The following is a 9,732-nucleotide window of genomic DNA, read 5'->3' as shown; positions in this document are numbered from 1 at the left end:
TCACCAACCTTTAATTTCTTATTATTCATGTGTAATACTTCCGTGGTTTGATCTAAGATATAAATTCCATTCATGGAAACTGCTTTGCCATAAATCATTTCATTAAAAGAGAAAATACAACTATTATCCTTTATTGAAAATGTAAAACCGTCTTTAGCAAGTACGAAAACAGAAATAATGTTCTTCGATAAACTGGGTACATAGTAACAGTTATTTAATGATAACTCAAAACCATTAGGGAGTTGGATTACATATGTTCCCTTCGAGGCAGCAGCTACTCGTGCTCCATTCCCGACTCGCAGGTCCACATCACCTTTTTCGAGAGGTATGATGTTCTTTAGGCCCTGCAAATGATTACACAGATGAGAACCACAACCAGTATCTAGTACCTAAGTTCCGAAACTTGCATGGTTAATCTCAATCATATGAATATAAGATGACATACCAACAGGAGCGACACGGCCTGCTTTGATGTCCTCACGGTAGACGGGACAGTTCCTCCTCTAATGTCCAGTCTTGTGACAATGGTGGCACTCTATGTCAGCGCCCTTGCTCTTTGTCTTGCCCTGTGAGCCACTAGTCTCACCGGGCGCACTCTTACCGTTTCCTGACTTTTTAAACTTTAGCTTACCTACAGCTAGGTCGCCATGAGCCTTGCCCTTACCTTTACTCTTGTTGTGAATCGTGAGAACATCCTGCTTCATGCTCCCACTCAATTTCATATCCTTCTCGGTCTGTACGAGAAGGGAGTGTAGCTCATGAGGACTCTTTTTCAAGTCATTCATGTAGTAGTTCGCCCTGAAAAGGGCAAAACCATCGTGAAGAGAATGAAGCATTCGGTCAATGACAATGCTCTCACTGATTCTACAATTTAGTGACTCCAGTATCTCGACATTCTCAATCATGTGAAGAATGTGTGGGCTAACCGGTTGGCCCTTCTGGAGTTTCGCATCAAAGAAGCGACAGGTATGCTCATTTGTGATGATTCTCGGTGCCTTTGAGAACTCATTAGTGAGCGTGGTGAAAATCTTGTTTGCACCTTGGGCAATGAAGCGTCTCTGCAAATTGGTTTCCATTGCAAAGATGAGTACGTTCTTTATCGCACCCGCTTCCATAACGAAATCACTATAAGCGAGTGACTCGTTGGCTCCTGCATTTGGGCATGGGTTGACCGGTATTGGCTCAGTTAAATACCTGAGCTTACCGTCAGCAGTGGCAGCATTCCGTAGTGCCGCCTCCTAGTCCGCAAAATTGGACCCATCATTCTTCAGTCGAGTGGACTGGTTCATTTGGTCCATGAACATTTTAAGCAAGGACAAACGATCTAGTGTGGCACTAGGCATTGGGATTGCGTTATTTCTAGCCATTTGTTGTAACAGTATTATTGATAATAAGCGTGTTCTACACTGCGAAAGAAGAATAAAATAATAAGCATGCATCGTTTTTATTTTAAGTCTAATGAACTAATGTCATAACGCGAAGACTCAAAGACATTTATACAATTGACCTCCCTCAAGAATTATATAAATGACCCCAAGACTCAATTCTCTGTAAATTGATAAGCTAACCTTTTAGCTAATTCTACCGTTAGAATTCTTGGTCGATAAATTTCTGTAAATTCTATCTATAGTCCATCATAATCACGAGAAACTCTTCGGACTATGATGTTGAGGTAAACTAAGTCAACACAACTACTTACCCAACGTAGAAGGGGTCATATTAGGCCTACCGACGAAGAAGGGATTCATAGATGTTTGCCCTTATAAAGACTAATCTCAATTTCCGTTTTAGAGGAAGATCCCATCAACTTTATTTTAATTCATTTTAAGTGAACCATAATCTAGCATGCGAGAATGATTAATCTAAGGTGATGGCTTAAAGACTGTGACATCTGCATGTCCATGAAAACTAACATACAACCTATATGAGTCAATTTTCATGCATTTTAGTAGTAGGTGGTTTGGTTTTAGGCGGAATATGATGCATAAACTAACATGTGAATGAAAAGCAATAAGAATAAAAAAACGTAAAAACAGTAAAAGTCCTAGTGTGGCCTATCCTATCAAAATGAACAATAAATACAAGTTTGGAATCCATCCTTGGATCCGAGAAGCTTGTCTTGATGTTCCATCTTGATCCATGTAGCGGGAGTGAGCTTCAATCTCCATCTTTAGTCTTCTTTGAAAATACAATAAATAAAATTACATAATTGACCTATTAATTACATTCTAATTTCAAAAACCCAAAACTAAAATAAAGGAGATTCGAGATCTCATAAGTACATAAAAATTATGTTTCCGTCATTACGAAAACATAATTGACTAAGGCCACACTAAGTATTACAAATTACAACCGATTGCAAAATTAAATACGTAAATAAAATTCATTCATTCGATTCATTCAACATAATTAAAAGCATCAACTAAAAATAAATTAAACATACATAATACAATAAATAAATTATGTTGATTAATTTATCCAAAACACCTATTTAAATTAAATTAAGTGACAATTCCGCAATTTAATCACATTAATTTCATACTTAATCCATATTATACTTGTAATATGAATTCTATCCATCAAAAATTTTAAACTGCTTTAAAATAACTCGGTATCATTAAATTGTGAACCGATTCACAATAACTAATTGGCCAAAATAAAGAAAAATAAAATCCAATTCTCTAAATTTGTCTCGGCAAAAAAAAAACGAAAGGTCCTTTTTTTTTTTTATTGACACGGCTGAAAAAAAAATAAAAAAAACAACTCCTTTCCTATTCTAATTCGGTAAACAGGAAAAACAAGGGAAAAAAACTTTCCAAAAAAATTTCTCTATTTTTTTCGGCAAAAGGCGAAAAAAACTTTCCTATTTTTTTTTTCTTTTTCACGGTTTACCATAAATAAAATTAACATAATTTTTTTTTTTTTCGTAAACCCTAAAAAACAGTCTTTTTTTTTTCGGCAATAATGCCCTAAAACAAGATTTGATGATCAATTGTTTACCTTTGCTATTAGAACATGATTAGCATATGAAATAATAAACATGATTAATTTATATGCCAAAAACTATATAGCAAAAACAATCTTTTAATCATAAACATGATGATTCCATTTGATTTTAACTTAATCTTCATTAAATCAAAAACTACAAATTCTTCATATGATAATTTTAACTGATTATAAACTATAATATGAAAAATAGAATGGAAAAACTATCATCAAACAGGGAAAAAACGGCATAACAAAAACGGCATAAAAATTTCGATCCAAAAATCGAAACCCTAAATTTTCTGCTCGAAAATCTTATCGTTTACATACAAATTTTATGAAAATCATCAAAATTAAAATCGTAGCCTTAAGCTCTGATACCACTTGTGGGAAATAATCTGTATACTTCCCTTTAATATGAAGGATTATAACGATATAATAAAGATGATCTATGGTCATAAAATAAAATACATAAGCATAAGTAAAAAGATTTAGAATTAACCTCGGGTCCTTGCAAAATTGGCCTAAGAACAATATCAAAATTGATATTCGCCTATTAGTTGCACCCAAGACGATCTAAGATATACCCTTTGATTATGCTAGAAATCAATCTAAAATTTTCTGTAAAAATTTATTGTCTTTGTGTTTCTGTGATGAGAAAGAGGAGGCTAGGTCAGAAAAAGAATTAGGTTAGAAATAATTCTCCACCTTTCTTTTTATATAGACCGAAATCCGAAATCAATTAGGAAAGATTTATATCTCCTAATTTCGGCCAATGTGATCCGAAAATAAGGAATTAAATTTCCTTATTTTTGGTCTTTCCAAAAATATATAAAGTGTGTTAAATTGTCATCTAGTGAGGATCGAACCCATGACCTCTTGGCTTGTGTACCCTCACTATTACCACTATGACACATTCAACTTGTTGATATTAAATATAACTGATTATATTTAATTACGAATTAACAGATTAATTCGTCCAAACTAACCTTATATATATTTAATTAAATATAACTTATTATATTTATTTTACGAATTGACAGTTAATTCGTCTCAACTTAATATTATTTAATTTTCATTAAATAATTATCTCATCAATACATTGACTAACTTTTTAGTCATTTTGGGCATCAATGTGATTATATTTCTATAACCACATTTCTCAAATACGTCCTATAGGTGTGACTTTTAGGGACCAGTTGATCACCGCCATCTGTATGATAATAACGTCAAACTTTCTAGCAAGCCAACCGTTATTAGGTAAACGTTAATCAAATGATTAAATATACGAAGTATACCCTTGTGAACCTGTAAGAGATTTACAAATGTTATCACACTAATTTGTGGAGGACACCAGCTCCAACAGTCACTTGTCACACAATATGTCACATGTAGTATGTTACATGTTATTAATTAATTTAATGCATATTTATCAAATAAATATCATTTTATAAATTAATTAAATTACATACAACAAATTGACTAGTGATACTTGATCACATAAATAAAATGGGTCATATAATTATAATTCACAACATCTTGTAATTATAATTAACCATTCATTCTCGTCTCTATTGTTTCACAAATAGTACTCAATTTCAGTAATAAAGAATTTCAATTACTAAAATAAATCTTATTTAATCCCATTACAATAAGATATAAATATTCTCTCTCACAAATGAATTGTTCAATTTTAAGGAATTGATTAACTTGTATCGTCATACAATTAACCAACTTTACTGATAAGGGCATCATCCTTTAGGTGTGACCTTAAAGGATCAACTGACCACCACCGTCCCACGATAGTAACGTCAAACTCTAGCAAGCCAATCGTTACCGATTAATGTTGATCAGTTGACTATTTAATTTATCATCCCTTTTGTATTCTTAATATGAGATTTAAACATGTGATCGCACTATTGTTGAGGACACATATTCCAACATAATTCCTTTTTACCCTTGTTTAATTATTGTTAATCACATCATTTGTTCATCATGTTTTGCTTTGTTAGTATGATTGACAACCTTATTAGCATGCTAAACTTGATCATGAGTGAGTAGTTCTTTAGCTAGGGTTAATGGGGAATTAGGGGAAACAAATATGGGATTGATCTATGCTTAATCTAATATGTTTTCATAATTAATTTGCTTGCTTGTTGTGATTTCAACCTATGCAAATGTTATGTTTGATGAAATGCGAGACTATGAATCCTTGCATTTTTTACCCATCTCTTATCCTTTCAATGAGGCTTATAAGACATAAACCAACTCGAGCCTCATTAGACCATGCATAGAGTTGAATAGGGGGAGACTAAGTTGATTTGTAGGTGTTGTACAGTATAGAAGGCTCGGCTCCGGGACCTAAATTCGCCAAGGGATTGTAAGATATACACTAACTGGATCCCATCACAACTATAAGTGCTTGCATCTATTTGAGAACATGTTTGTATAATCTATTTCCATGAATCCCCTATGAACCCATGACACCCTAGTGCTTTTAATCAATTATTTACAACCCCTTTATTTGCTTTTCATTAATTTACATTCATCTTGTTGATTAGTTTAGATTACATCTCATCTCAACCCAATTTGTGACACCCTAAGACTTAGCTCCTTGCAATTGGAAATCCTACATCAATACCCGTCCCTTTGGATCCAACCTTTACTTACCTCTTTACTAAGAGTAGTTTGTGAAGTTATAAATATTGTTTTGGTTGGTAGCTTTTGACGACAAGTTTTAACCGGACCAAAAACGGCGCCGTTGCCGGGGACGGTGTTCAATTGATTTGATTTTCGTTAATTGTTTTTAGTTGTGTCTTTCTTTACCTTGGGGAAGTTAATCTCCTCAAGGTTGTTCTAATTGTTTTAGAGTTGTTTGATATTTTGCATGACTAAGAGATCACTAGGTAATTTATTACCTATTGAATTCGAGATTGAAAGGACCTTAACCAACAATAGAAGAGTTGCTTAAGATACTTCAAGAGTTGTAGGTATTGGTGAGATTTTTGACATTTGACCAAATAACATTGAGTTTGTCAACCCTTTTGCAAGAGAAGGAGAGGATAACCCAATTCAGAACCCACCACAAAATCAACCTACAATGCCTAAATTTTCATCACATTCCGTACCAACCGAAGAGAACCTACCAAACGGTACTCCTACACCACCACATTTAACCGGTAATTTCATTGCGAAATCAGCATTCATACAATTAGTTGAGAGAAGTCAATTTGGAGGGATGCCTAGTGAAGACCCTCACTCACATATGGAGACTTTTTGTGACTGTTGTGATGCAATTTCTTAAACCGAAGTTACTCACGACCAAATCTGATTGGTATTGTTTCCTTTTTCTTTGATCGGTACCGCAAATCAATGGTTGAATAGCCTAGCCAAGGCTACCCTTAGTATTGATTCATGGAAGAAGTTAGCACTTGCCTTCTACAAGAAATTCTACCCTCCGGAGAAGACTAATATGTTGAGAGCCTAAATCACTAGGTTCAAGAAAAGGGATAAGGAATCATTATATGAAGCATGGGAGAGATTTAAGGACACTTGTCATTCTTGTCCATACCATGGACTTAGTGAGTGGTTCCTTGTGCAACAATTTTGGAACGGCCTATATGAAGACTCCCGCAATATTCTTAATATGGGATCCAATGGGAAGTTTATCGAAGTTGAGGATAATCAAACATGGGCCAAAATTGAAGAGATGGCGGTTCATAATTCCCAATATAGTAGGCCTCGAAAGGCCACAAGAGGAGGAAAGCATGAGGTAGATTCCATCACTCAATTGGGTGCTCAACTAAGTGCTCATATCGACACCATCAATTTGAAGTTTGAGAAGGCCATGGCTAATCTTGATGAAGCTTCCAAATCACCCAAACAACATGTTAATGCTATGATGGCATCATCCTCAATCCCAAGTGGAGTATGTGAAAGTTGTGGAACCTTGGGACATGATTAAAGCGATTGTAGGGGAACAAATGAACAAGTTAATGCTTTCCAAGCATACAAGAGTGGTACCCCTTATTCAAACTACTATAATGAAAACACCAAATTTCATCCAAATCTTTCATACAAGAGCCAAAATGTCCAAAACCCCCAACAAACATACACCCCACCTCCAATGAGAAACCAAGCTCAAAGACCCTTTTTCAACCAAAGCCAAGGTTATCAAAATCAACCTTCCTACAACCAATCAAATGACCAAAGCTTTGATGTTCAAAAAGCGGTCCTCCAAATGCAAAAGAACCGATAAGAATTTTTCACCCAAATGCAAAAAGATAGCCAAGCAAAGAAATCACCATCAACAACATTCTTGCCCACCCCAAAATGTTAGAGACTCAAATGACTCAATTAGCATCTTCTAGTTCTCAAAGATAAAAGGGGCAATTACCGCCTCAAGGTAATCTCCCAAGACATGAGTCGGTTAGTGCCATCCATTTAAGGAGTGGTACAAGATATGAGGGGCCGAAGAGGCCAACTGATGAAGATATTGTGGATGCTAGTGACAAGCAAAGAGTTGTGGAGAACTCTAAGGAGGTAGACCTACTTCCAATGAAGTTTCAAAGAAGAAGAATGAAGAGAAGGCTAAGGAGAAAGAGCCTATTGTGATTAGACTTCCATTCCCAAGTCGCCAAGCTAAGCCTAAGCTTGATTACCAACTTGGAAAGTTCATGGAAATTGTGAAGAACTTAGAGGTCTCAATCACATTCACAGAATTGATCAATCATGTTCTGGCTTATGCAAAGAACATGAAAGATATTCTTACCAAGAAGAAATCCATCCGAAAGTTGGAGACTATTGCCTTCACCAAAGTGAGTAGTGCTATTCTTCAAGGGATTTCCCCTCCAAAGCTCAAAGATCCGGGAAGTTTTTCTATTCCATGTACCATTGGCGACACTACAATCAACAAAGCAGTATGTGATCTTGGAGCAAGTGTAAGTGTCATGCCATACTTGGTATGTAAGAGGCTAGGAATGGGAGAGCTCAAATGCACCAACATCACTCTTCAAATGGCGGATCGATCAACAAAGGTACCTTTAGGGGTATGGGAGGATGTGCCCGTGAGAATTGGCAAGTTCTTCAAGCCGGTAGACTTTGTCATTGTAGACACGGAAGAGACTCCAACATTCCTATCATTCTAGGAAGACCTTTCATGCATACCGCCGAAGCGGTAATCGATGTGAAATATGGAGAGCTCACACTTGAAGTAGGGGACGAGACAATCACTTTCAATCTTGACAAAACAATGAGAGCTCCCCGACTACATGAGCCATGTTTCATGGTCGATCACTATAGCCGAGAAAGTGATAGGAAGAAGTTGGAACCTCTATGCAAGGATCAAGCCATGGGTAAAGAAACACCGCCCACATGGAAGAAGAAAGTGGATGACCTTCAAGTAGCTCTATTCAGAGAGCAAGGAATTTTCAACAATAATGAGAGTTTGAATAGCTCACCCATCATGACAAGTAATGAAGGAGGCCTCATTAGCCAAGTTATCAAGAAAGAGGAGTTGCCCTTATCAACTCATGACATCATTGGGGAACAAGCTAATGAAGTTTGCGGTCTATGGGACGATGAATTTGAAGGATTGGTCAATCCTTATATTGGAAATGCAATGACCTTAGACCAAGGCTTTGTGGATCCTTGTCAACAGTTTGACTTGGAATGCAACAATGAAGAGAACAATGTGCAAAGGTCTACCTAAGACCTATATCATGAAAATGAGCAAGCCTTCAACTACTTCTACAAGGTGTTGAGCAACATCAACAACACCTTGGCTTTGCCTCCTTGACATCTCATCCAAGAATGAGAGTTTGGTGGATTCCTCCCTAAACCACCATTTGTAAATATTCTAACCCCTTAACTCGCATTTTATTTCCTTTATTGCATCTTTGTCATTTTTGGATTTGCATTTTTGTGCTTTGATCAAGATTTTTGACATGAGAGCAAGTGAGGGAGGTATTTTAACGTGTTTTTATGTGTAGTGTTTGATCAAGTGTGGGGATGGCAAATGCCTAGGCTAACCAAGCCTTTTTAGTGCACCCACAACATTTAACAAAGGAGAAGAAGAAATAACGACATGGGAAAAGGAATCCTCACGAGCGGACCTGAGCTCATAGGAGCTGGAGAGGATCCGCGCGTCCCCAGGAAAATCTGAGTGTCCCTAGCATGCAACCGAGCGTCCTGACCTTAGGACGCGGGTCCTAGGAAAGTTTAAATTGAAGAAAACGCCCTGTAAGAAAATCTGAGCAGAACATCCTCAGGACTCTCGTCCCCTTTCTTAGGACGCTCGTCTTGGCATCAATCCGCGTATCCTGGGAAGACTCCCACTCTATGAAATTACTTTGTAAGGAAATACGCACGTCCCCAGGTGAATCCGAGCGTCTCCTCAAAAATCCGCTCGAGCTGAAATAGATCCGCGCGTCCTGGCACTGGTTTGCAATTTCAGGATGTCCTGTAACACGATCCGCTTGTCCCGAGTCTAATCCGAGCATCCCAAGCTGGTACTTAAGCAAAACACGGGACTCCCTTTTCTTATTCCCAATTCATTTATATCTTTCACAAACACATACCTTTTCTCCCACTTAAACCCTCAATCCCCTCATTCAAAAACACCAATTTCTCAACAAAATTCACCACCATTCAAACAAAACTTGCTCAAAACAAGATTAAATCACTCCTTTATCAATAAAAGACCATCTAAACATAAAATTCCTCATAAATTGAATCAATTTTCTACGG

The 9,732-nt window shown here is 36.6% G+C and overlaps 1 non-coding gene across 1 annotated transcript; it reads right to left on the bottom strand.

Moving 5' to 3' along the window:
* Nucleotides 1-6,457: 6,457 nt before the first annotated feature.
* Nucleotides 6,458-6,564, bottom strand: LOC141645242 (small nucleolar RNA R71). Its single transcript, XR_012544825.1, has one exon. It is a non-coding gene; the product is annotated as a small nucleolar RNA R71 (small nucleolar RNA).
* Between the last annotated feature and the right edge of the window lie 3,168 nt (nucleotides 6,565-9,732).

Source organism: Silene latifolia, chromosome 2 (assembly GCF_048544455.1).
Source record: "Silene latifolia isolate original U9 population chromosome 2, ASM4854445v1, whole genome shotgun sequence".
NCBI classification, from domain to species: domain Eukaryota; kingdom Viridiplantae; phylum Streptophyta; class Magnoliopsida; order Caryophyllales; family Caryophyllaceae; genus Silene; species Silene latifolia.
The sequence above is the reverse complement of the archived record's forward strand: the minus strand, read 5'-3'. Positions and strand labels throughout refer to the sequence as shown.